The sequence below is a fragment of the Leptonotus elevatus genome, chromosome 22 (assembly GCF_054856555.1).
Source record: "Leptonotus elevatus isolate MCC_2025b chromosome 22, RoL_Lele_1.0, whole genome shotgun sequence".
NCBI lineage: Eukaryota > Metazoa > Chordata > Actinopteri > Syngnathiformes > Syngnathidae > Leptonotus > Leptonotus elevatus.
In genome coordinates, this window is record NC_141260.1 from 2411701 (window position 1) to 2422776 (window position 11076).

Genomic DNA, 11076 nt, shown 5'->3' on the forward strand with positions numbered 1-11076 from the left:
ACTCCCTTGGTGACATAGCCCCGGAAACCTCCCTTTTAGATTACAGAATGAATAGACAGACCCGTTGCTCTTTCTCATGAAAGTAACACAGATAAAAATACAGGTCTATTCATACAGCCATACTGAGTTAACTAAATTATAAACGGCTAAAATATGATTTAAAACTAAAAAACAATGTTAATAACTCATCAACACTTAAAGCTTTCTATGAACAACCGCTAAGACAGCTAGCTTGAGTAGCCTATCTCCCTGGAAACTGATGCATTTGCATGGAGATGTGGCTGAAGGCGTCGTACAAGTGCTGCCAGAAGGACAGTTATCTTCGCATCACTGTACTGTGGCTACGGCAGTCATTCAAAATACGTAATGACACGAAAGTGGTCCATGTTGCATGTTGCATGAATATTTTTATTGTGGGAGTACAATGCTGTAACAACAGCAATCCCACATGAACATATGAAAACATGAAAAATACAAATTTGAAGGCCAGAAAACCCATGACCTGAAAGATGGATGTGATTGCTTGTGTTTTTAGGAGATGTGGCCATTGGAGAAGGGGTTAACAGACACTTCTTCAGTATGATAATGCACAAGTTACAACATGGTTTCAAACTTGATTGCGGTAGGTCTTAAAGAATCCTAAAGACACTGGCCCAACTCCACTAAAGTTTGTTTGTTTAAGTTGCAAGGCAAAATAGAACATAAATGTTAGATAATTGACTCATGATCTTATGAAGGAATTACGTGCACCATCCTGGCAGACAGCTTTAGTTATGGTCAGTGATTATATTGCAAATTATTGTAAATTAATCATTCAGCAAATACAAGTTATCATTCAGCTATACTATGAATAACTAACAACAGACAGCATAGCCATAACACATGACAAATCTGTCAATCTAAAGATTAATACACAATCATAGGCAGGAAATTGCAATCATGTGGTTATTATAACCGTATTGAACATAAAATGGCAAACCCCATTAACATTTTTTTTAATTTTTTATAGGAACCGCATGCGGCACTGTGCTGTTTGAAGGCCAACCAGATCATTTAATTCCTGCCACTTCCCAAGTATTTGCACAGAATGACCTGTTTGTCATGGCAGGAAGAATGATTGGACATTCTTTCCTTCATGGGGGCCCTTGTCTGTTAGGTATTAGTCCAGCAGTAATTCATGTGTTGCTTGGTAAATCACCACAGACAGCGACAATCATGTTAGAAGATGTGGCAGACATGGACATCAGGGAGACCATACGCCCGGTAAGTACGGTAAAGTGCAAGGTTATCCATTGGAAAACATTGTCATTCAATGAAAAAATATGGACTATACTTTTACTTTTTAAATGTAATTTATTGGAAATAAATGTGCGGTATTTTCTTTTTAAAGCTGTTTGAGAATCAAGAATCTGCTGGAAAGGAAGAAACAAGTGAAAAAAGAGGACTCAATGAGTGTCAGACAACGGCTGTTAATGACCTGGCATTGGCATGGGACATGCCTATATTAACGGCTAGTAACAGCACCTGGCTCCTTCACAATCTACTTCAGCATGCAGTAAGTGTGGCTGACTAGCGTTATATCCATCAAAAGTTGTCCTACTTAAGTGTCTCCTATCTAACAGTATATCATGCTTTGATAAATGTACATTTTACACATTACCTCTGTATATGTAACTGGATAGCCGATAGGCCAATTCCATATTATTACTCTCAAGAAATGTTTCTCGGCATACAATCCTATAGGAGGATCTTTGATGAAAAATGTTTGCGCATGCGCGGTTGGTTGTGTGACAGAAAATGATAGCGGGCTCAGTCGCGCTGTATAGATGAGACGTCAAACAATATCGCCCATTTCAAGGCGAGGAACAAGTCAGGGTGGCTGTTGATCATGCTTTGGAACACCTGAATAAGACTGAAAAAGAAATATGACTTAGTGTTTTTTTATAGTTATTGCACAAACTCGATTTCTTCGTTTTTTAAATCCTCTCCAAATAACAAATCTACCCTGTCAGCATCAACTGGAAACCAGGCTTTGAGCATCAAATTATACCCTCCTGATATCTCGCAGCCATCACAATATGTCACAATGAACATTATGTCACACACGATCCTCGAATATATTTACCGTATTGAAATTGGAGAACATTTGATTTACGATGTTTATAAATTTATTAAACATAAACAAGAGGACTTCAGACATTTTACAACTTGCCTTAAATACATGTATACATTATATGCTTAATGGGGGTTGTAGGAGGAAAATTGTACATTTTTTAATAAATTAATTATAACTAACTCAACAAAAGATGCCTCTGCCAAATCTAATATTGGGGTCTAAAGAACTGAGCGATAAAAGAAAAAAGGGGTCGTCAAAGCAGCACATACTGTCCAGTGTCCACTTGTTAAAAAAATTGTGACCACCTTGCCACACCTGCCTCCCGGCCCGACACTAAGAGCCTAGGAGCTGTATATGTCTAATCTGTATGTATACCTATAGTATATATAGTAGTCTTCTCTCAGGATGGGAGAGGTAAGATGGTCGCCCTGTGGCTCCAATGGCTTGCACGGTGTGTATGGGCGATCGGCTGTACAGCAATATATACAGACCAGTGTTTGAATGTGCACAGAGTAATAATTGAATTGAATTTACTGCATGTATATATTTACTTGGAGTCCCTTCATCCATACCTCACTCACCCCTGTGATACTTTAGGGTGCTCGGCCGAAACTCCCGCCAACTCAAACAGCTGAAGCAAGGACTAAAAGAAACCCTCATTATGCTGTTATTGGAGTCTCGACCCGATGCAGTGGCATCAGTTTTTCCAACAGAAACAAAGTCTGAGTGCAGTGTGGAGGTATTCAATGAAGCATGTCTAGGATTCCAAAATGTCTGTAATTTTCAAAATAATTTTTTTTGCATGGGAATTAACTGGAATTTATGGGAATGCAAACGGAATTCATTAGGTCAAGATTGACCAGATAACTTAATTACACTTTTTTTTAAAGGTTGTGCGAGTTTGAGTGAGCCTGCTCATGGGCATGTTGGGGGGAAGGTTAGGGTTTTCTTTGTGCTGTACTATGGATGTTTTACTCACTCAACGCTTTTGAGTTGCAATGTAATGTATGAAAGGAGCTATATCAATTTTGATTTGATGTGACAGTCTGGCAAAACAAAAAAATATTTATTTTTTCATTAGGGTTAGTTCAAGGTTGCAAAGATGTTTGCCAGACCCACCACCCATCCATCCATTTATTACCGCTAATCCGGAGTCGGATTCACGGGGGCAGCAGCTTTAGGAGGGAAGCCCAGACCTCCTCAGCCACTTGAACCAGTTCCTCCGGCTGGATCCCAAGGCGTTCCCAGGCCAGCCCAGAGACATAGTCTCTCCAGCATGTCCTGGGTCGTCCCCAGGGTCTGCCGCCGGTGGGACATGCCCGGAACACCTCTCCAGGAAGGCGTCCAGGAGGCTTCCGAACCAGATACCCGAGCCCCCTTAACTGGCTCCTTTCCACGCGGAGGAACAGCGGCTCGACCCTGAGTCCCTCCCGGATGACTGAGCTTCTCACCAAATCTCTTAAGGGAAAGCCCGGACACCCAACGGAAGAAACTCATTTCAGCCGCTGTGTGGCAGACACTCGCAAAGAAATTTCAACATGTTCATTATTCCTTTGCGATTTACATAGAATGTTTGGTGCCGTAAATATACTTTGCAAGTGTCTTGAGAACATCTTTGCAACCTTAGAATAAATAATAATTAAAAACTGACAACAAAGAAAAACTCGCTACATGCACAGTCCCTTGCATGCAAACCTTTGACGCACAGTTAGATACAACCTTTAAGCCCATATCCAAATGAGAGGGAGAGTGTTTGCTTAGGGTTAGGGTTATATTATTGAATATTCGTCATCATATGTTCAGTTATGCAAACATTTTTAATGTTTTTTCCTTGTTCCAAGGAAATTTTGATTTGGAATCATTTTCAGTGAACAATTCCAACCTTGAACAAAGTCTGACGAGAAATCAACAATCACATGTTCTCCTCAGCAGGATACACATTTCATTGTTAGGCTGTTGAGACCACAACATCAGCCTTCACACAATTAACACCCCATGTGTGGATTGACCATATGTATAAATTAGAGAGAAAATTGTAAAATAGAATGAATTGGTTCAATGCCAACTATGGTGCCATAATGATTGTCTCATTTGCTGTCCTAGGTTGTTTTGGACCTAATCAAATGGCCTGAGGAATCTGGGTTGGACGATGAAGATGGTTACTCCGTTGACTGTAGATGTAGAATAATGGGGTACTTGCGTCAGTTTGTGAGGACAGGTAAATTACATGTTGATATTTGTGCACATTTTGTAATGCATAAATGCAGATTTTCAAATGTGGTTGAAAATCAAGGTTTTTTTAACCATTTTTTCTTGTTTATGAACACAAGTTGTATTATGAGTATTAAGCATAAGCATACACATATTGCTACAAGGCAGAATTTTAATTTATAGATACATCTGTGATTTGATTTTCTTAAATGATCATCCTCTAGCAGGGATCACTTTTTTTCCCAGATGTTGCAGAACCTGTTTTTTTCTCAAAAAAATACATAAATTAAATTATAAAAACAGTAATCTAATTGATTATTGTTACTTAATAGCATGCACAGCTTAATTCCACTTTTTTTCTCCTTTTTTTTAGGGTCTCAAGAGAATCTTAAAAGACTCCTGAAGTTCTGGGTGGGATGGAAGATACCCATGCCAGATATGAAAGTGGAGGTGGTGAGAGCGGAACATCCCACGTCTTCTACATGCTTCCAAAACTTAAAGTTACCTGGCCACTACAGCCATTACACAGAATTCAGTGACCATTTAAAGAACTGCATCGCCACAACTGATACTGGTTTTGGTTTGGTATAGATCAAAATCTTTATTTCATTACTTTAAATAATGTAGTTCTGATGTTTTGCTAGATAGGTTCTTATTACAGTTCATTGTCAATTTGTACGAAAAGACAATATATAGCACTAAATTATAAAATGTAATTTAGTGCAGGCAGTTTTAAACAAATAACAGCCCAGAAGCGCTTGGCTAGACCCTACACATAGTTTATACTGTGCATGTAGTTCACTGCAGCCAAATAATGGTCTACTCCCATGCGTGTAGAAGGTCCTGCTGGATCCACAGCAGCATGGAGTCCAGCCAGTTCTTGAGGTGTCAAAGGGCAGTCAGTTTCAGGCACATAGACACAAGAGTCGGTGTTGCTGGACACAAGGCCACTACTCTCCCAGTTTATCAGGGGGATGTTCAAATCCTGTAGTTGATATGAAAAACAACTCATTGTCTACTGTTTAAAGTAAGTTTTGCTTACCAATTTTTTAAAAGTACTTACAACATCATTAGACTCTTGTACATTATAGTGCAGTCCCATGTGCCACAGTTGGTTCGGGGTACGATTTCCCTCGACTGTCCCAGCCATCTTTAAAAACATCAAGCTGGGCTTGTAGGCGAGGAATGCAGACATAATGGCAGCAGAAAAGGTGAACACTGCTGGACAGGTCCAGGAGATCATCTTCCTCCATTTGGTGCAACGCAGCATAGTAGAGGCAAGTGACTGCTGTGTAGACATCTCGCCAAAGACGTTCAATTCTGTAATGTCAATGTAATTGTGCCCCCCCCCTTTTTTTTAATTAAAGAAGACATTTTAAACCATGTAAAAAAGTGAATCATATTTGGACAAACAAGCAACTGGGTGCAACAATTAATCAACTACTTGGCTATCCAATTAATTATTTAATCATTTTTGAGAGCATGTTTGAATTGTTCTAAATCCTTTTAAATTTAAGCATTTCAATGGCAAATGTTTATTTTCTATTATCAACAAAAAAAGTAGTTTAAAATGATAAATGCAGTTTCATAAATGAAACAAACATTCCATTAATTTCAAGTAATGAGAAAGTAAGGGTGATTAAAAAAAAGAACATAGCAGAATTCTTTACCTTTATTTTGTACATTATTACTATTTGTATGTGTTGGAATGTCACCTTTGAAAATTAGATGTTGCATCTCAAGGGGATATCCTATAAAGCTACAAATCAAATGAAAATTTAAAATCATGCGATATTGCAAAAATGAAAAACTGTAGCTTGGACTTGTGTCGTAAATAGATTCAAGTTTTTAGGTTTTACAAGTGTTAGTGTTTACCACTGGCAGTAAAGACAACCGTAAGTTGCCAATGTTGATTGCAACTGTTACTTGGTCTTTCATGTAATTGATATTTGATGGAAGTGGTGGAACATAAACTTTGTCTTTAACATACCACCACAAGAAGAAAAAAATAAAATCACACACACAGAGGTTCTGCCAGGCCAATTACAGCCATCGACTGCTAAGTGAAGTTTTCATTCAGTTCATTCTTTTCTCTTCTTCAAATAGGCTAGATGTTGCCCGTGCTGCTGGTGGTGGCCACATTAACCACTTCAAAAACAAGAATAATTTGAATGTATTTACATGTGTCTAACCGGAAGTTTTCTGTGTTGTTGTTATTATTATTTTTTAATATTGCATAGATTTTGGCGTATTCTTTTTTTCTTTCTTTTTTTACTCACCCTGTAAACTTACAAGGTTATGAATGTGGTAGTTCCATAAAAATGAAGTGTCTTCTAAAGTACCTCTGATTATGCACACTTTTCCCTGCAATGAAGCTGTTTTTGCCAACTCCTCTTGTGGAGAACATCAGCTGGGCTACATCCACATTTTCCACCCCATGGTCACCACGAACCCTTAAGAAAATGTAACAAAAATGAGAACTCCTATTAATTATGCATTACACTTCACTGAAACGAAAACCTTAAAACAAGTCAATGGTTAGAACAGGTAGATTTACACTATTAAGGGTAGGATAGGCTAGGTGATGATGTCTGACTAACCTTTGAGGTAAGCCATACTTCTCAACAGCTTCATTGAAGAAGGCAAGGGTTGTGGAGGCTCTGTTATTATTTGCAACAGCAAGATACATTATCTATGTGAGAAGAATGGAATTGTCCCATTGTGACTTCAAACAACTGTACTTTTTATTTTCAAATGATCAAAGTACGTTAACAATAACAATATCAATTTTAAGTGTCAATTTCAAAGCTCTTAACAAATACAATTTCAATAACCTTTAACAGTCATGTAGTAGTTAAAACAGGATTATATTTAAAAAGGTAAAATGCAACAATAATACTCAATGCAATTGGTGTAATGGCACTTGAGAATATCTCATTCTCTACCTTGCATCTGTTTTAAGAGATTCCATAAGAAATGAGTCTTTATAAAATGTCAAAAAAGAAAACATGTAATCTAATTCTCAGACAAAGAGTGCCAGCGAAGTCTTAGCATAAAGTCACAGGTAACATGATGGAGTTTTGATTTGTTACTGTAAGTGCAATTAAAGCTTTTCAACTAAAATGACTGTAAGTAAGAGTATTACAGTACTATTATGTTACCATTGAAGAATACAAATGCAAAGGTGCTCCCAAAGAAAATGAAACCGATTTCTGAGGTAGCCATCCTAAACTAGTACTACAATCTGAAGGTCTTCAAAAACAAAAAACAACTAATCACAATTGAAATGCCTGATTCAATGACAAAAAGTTTAGACGTTTAAAGGGAATATCCAATTATTTATACCTTCCTTGAGAAACCATCGATTCCTCCAAATATCACCATATTGTACCTTCAATGACATTTGAGATAAAGAAAAACATTAGGTATTATCACTTTTTTGCACATAGTTAAGTCATGTACAGGTAATATGTTTTGATTTGAAAAACATAACCAACCTTATAAGTTTGTGGTTTGTGTCTATATGCATCAGCGATCTTGGGCCTGGGACAGAGTATGTTCTGCGAACAACACACCTCAATGCTGACATTCTCAGCACAATTCCTGCTGTGTCAACCCTATGCATCGATGCACGAATCCTCTGCCACTGTACACGATGCCCCTGTGCCCGCAACAATCCCATCATTAATCTGTACCCAGCATGTGGGTTGCAGTGGTGTGTTTGTGACACCAGGTTGTCAAGCTCATCATTAGTCAGTTGACCGTACAAGGCCCTAACAGACATAGCCCAGCTGTTCATGTTTCTCTGCAGCGTCCACCGAGAAACTCCTAAAAGTCTGGCAATGTACGCTGCAGATAGCCCTATGCTGAGGAGCTCCGAAACATATTCCCTACATATTAAAATTTTTGGACAACCAGGTTTTGTTCTCCCCACAGGAACCGTTACATGAAGCTCCATTTCATCTTGGGCAGAGAGTAGACCATGCACATCAGTAAGGGCTTCATACACTTGCTGAGGGATCTGAATTTGGTTAGCTAGTGCACTCAGTAAAACCATGTCCTGTGAAATGATAAATTGTAGATAGTCCAGGTCCAGAGGGGCACGCCCAAGGGCAGCTGATAGTCTGTTATGGAGTCGGGCCAGTAAAAGATTCAGCAGCAGTTCCTAGAGAGAAATATAGGGTGTCCATAACATGTTTACAATTTTTAAAACAATATATTACAAAGGCAGTTGTTGAGATGTCTTAAACAGATTTGTTTTATTTTAACCAGTGTTTGTTAATTAAAGTATTCATTCATATTGAATTTATTTGTTTCAGATACTGTGTTGATGGATGGTAAACCTGCAGCAAACATGGCAACAAATCGAGTACCGTTTTCATGTGCTTGGTGTAAATGATGATGCCCATATAGAGGTCTATTAAATTAAGTTTAAAAAAAACCTCACACAAATGAAGGTACTTAAAATATCTCAAAATTGTTATAATTGTAAAGAGACTTTTGGGACACTCTGTATAGGTCGTGTGTAATGTGCATTATTATTGATTACATTATTATGCAAACAGGAAGAAATAATAACAAAAAACACACCATTAATGTCAAGACAGTAGCGATATTCCGCTCACCTGCTGCTGCAGCGAAGAGCTGTTGCTCTGATCGGTCATTTTTCTAGAAGGCAAAACAAGATAAAGAACACTATGGAGTCAAATGTGTACATACATAACATCGATTGGGTGCATCTTCCCTCCAGTACCTGTCAATGGCGCATATGTGAGCTACATGAATTCGTTTGTTAGCCAGCTAACTAATACAAGAAATAACAATTTTAACCAACACAGGGGAGCAGCGCACTGCACCATTCTTGGCATATAATGAAGTAGTTTAGTTGTTCATTGTTGTCATATAGCCACAATATTCCAAAGCATGAAATGACGATAATGACTAGACTGCTTTAGCATGAAATCAAATGCCAGCTAGCTAGAAAGCTAAATATGTGATGCTAATCATAAAAACAGGTTGGATGACCATCGTTTAAACAACAATATTTGAAAGAATGATGAAGTAACATAATACTTACCTTGTCATAGCAAAAACCAAAAGAGACTGAAGTATTCTTAATATGTATGTTGGTTGGCGACGATGTGTCCTGCTTGTATCCTTCCGCGAGTCCCGCCACCGTCGTTCGCTAAACCAATGAGGTTGCGCTCCAATCCGCTCAAATCCTTCTCACTTGATTGGTCAAAACAACCCTTCATTACACCAGAGCCCGCCCCCTTCTTTACGAGTACAAATCACGGCGCTCTACAAGTACAAATTAGTTTTGCTCCATTTGTAGCGCGACAAATGGAGCAAAACTCACGTCACTGAACAGCAGCAGAAAACCCACTTGTGACTCCTAGTGGCGACTTCTTTGACTACAAGTTGTCATTTCTACAGGTACAAATCACAACTTTTACAGATACAAATTTATAGTTTTTGTACAGGTACAAATACATTTTTGTACAGATACAAATCATGACTTTTACAGGTACAAATTTGTTTTTACCGATACAAATTTGTTTTACACATACACATTTTTTTTTTACAGGTACAAATTTCTTTTACAGACACAAAAAATTTTTTTACAGGCACACATTTTTTTTACAGATACAAATCACGACTTTTACAGATACAAATTTAGACTTTTTTCTACAGGTACAAATTTTTTGCACAAGTTAGTTTTGCACCATATTTACCTCCATATTTGAACGTTGTGTTATCCGGCTGCTGTTTTAACAAGATAGGTAAAGTTAAGTGCTAGACATGGTAGCCTACATGCTAACTACACCTGCTAGCGCTAGCTAGAGCTAGCAGATCTCACTTTAAGGTTTTAATGTGCAGTAAAAGAAAACAAAAACAAAGAAAAGTTTGAGTAGGCTCTAAATCTCAATTGTGTATAGCCCTCGTTGCTACAATATACAGTAAGGTTTTTGTCTATTCTGTCGTCGTTGTGGTGGGGGTGGGGGAGGGGGGCGTCGGTTGTTGAGTGGCGTGTCCTGCTCGATCGTGTAGCGGAGCGGCGCCGATGAGGGATTTTGGAAGTATTTTACACTGTTAAATGACCTTCATTGATTGACTACAGCACACATTTGTAAATTGTCAAAGCTGCCTTTATTTTCCCCCTTGAAAGATTACCGTTGGTTTCTGTAGCGATCGTTTTTTTCACGGCCATCCAGAATATCCATCCATTTTGCCAAACCGTTTCACCTCATGGAAATTAATCTAAAAGAAAAAAAAAGTAACAATGTTATTACAATACCGTTTTCTTTGTTAATAAGTAAACAAGGAAGTCTATAGTGGATCCATTTTTTCTATTGTTGAGGATTTATTGAAGGCTCTGCTCACCCCATCCATTATTTATAATCAATGAACTATACAATGTGTGATGTTACTATACTTCAATTGATGACGGTTTCTTATTTTTATTACAATGACACCACTGCCTCATTAGACTCAATGTACATTTTTAATGTTTCATACACATCTGAGATTAACTACAAATTTTATCTTGAATCTTTTAGCGATCCGCTGAGCACTGTGCGAATTGGAAAGCTGCTGACCGTGATACTTGGATTTCAAACCTTCAGCACCGCCTTGGACTTCCACCTCATCTACCTGCTTCCATCTTGCCCTCAAACAACATAATACATATATAAGATCTACATCACAGAGTCTAGAACGCAAATACAGCTGAACTTGCACTCAACAGC

At 38.1% G+C, this 11076-nt stretch overlaps 1 long non-coding RNA gene across 1 annotated transcript; it reads left to right on the forward strand.

The window, feature by feature from the left end:
* Positions 1 to 1395: 1395 nt before the first annotated feature.
* LOC147155403 (uncharacterized) lies at positions 1396 to 4396 on the forward strand. The gene is made up of 3 exons (XR_015092258.1): positions 1396 to 1555; positions 2714 to 2855; positions 4220 to 4396. It is a non-coding gene; the product is annotated as an uncharacterized LOC147155403 (long non-coding RNA).
* The last annotated feature ends 6680 nt before the right edge of the window (positions 4397 to 11076 follow it).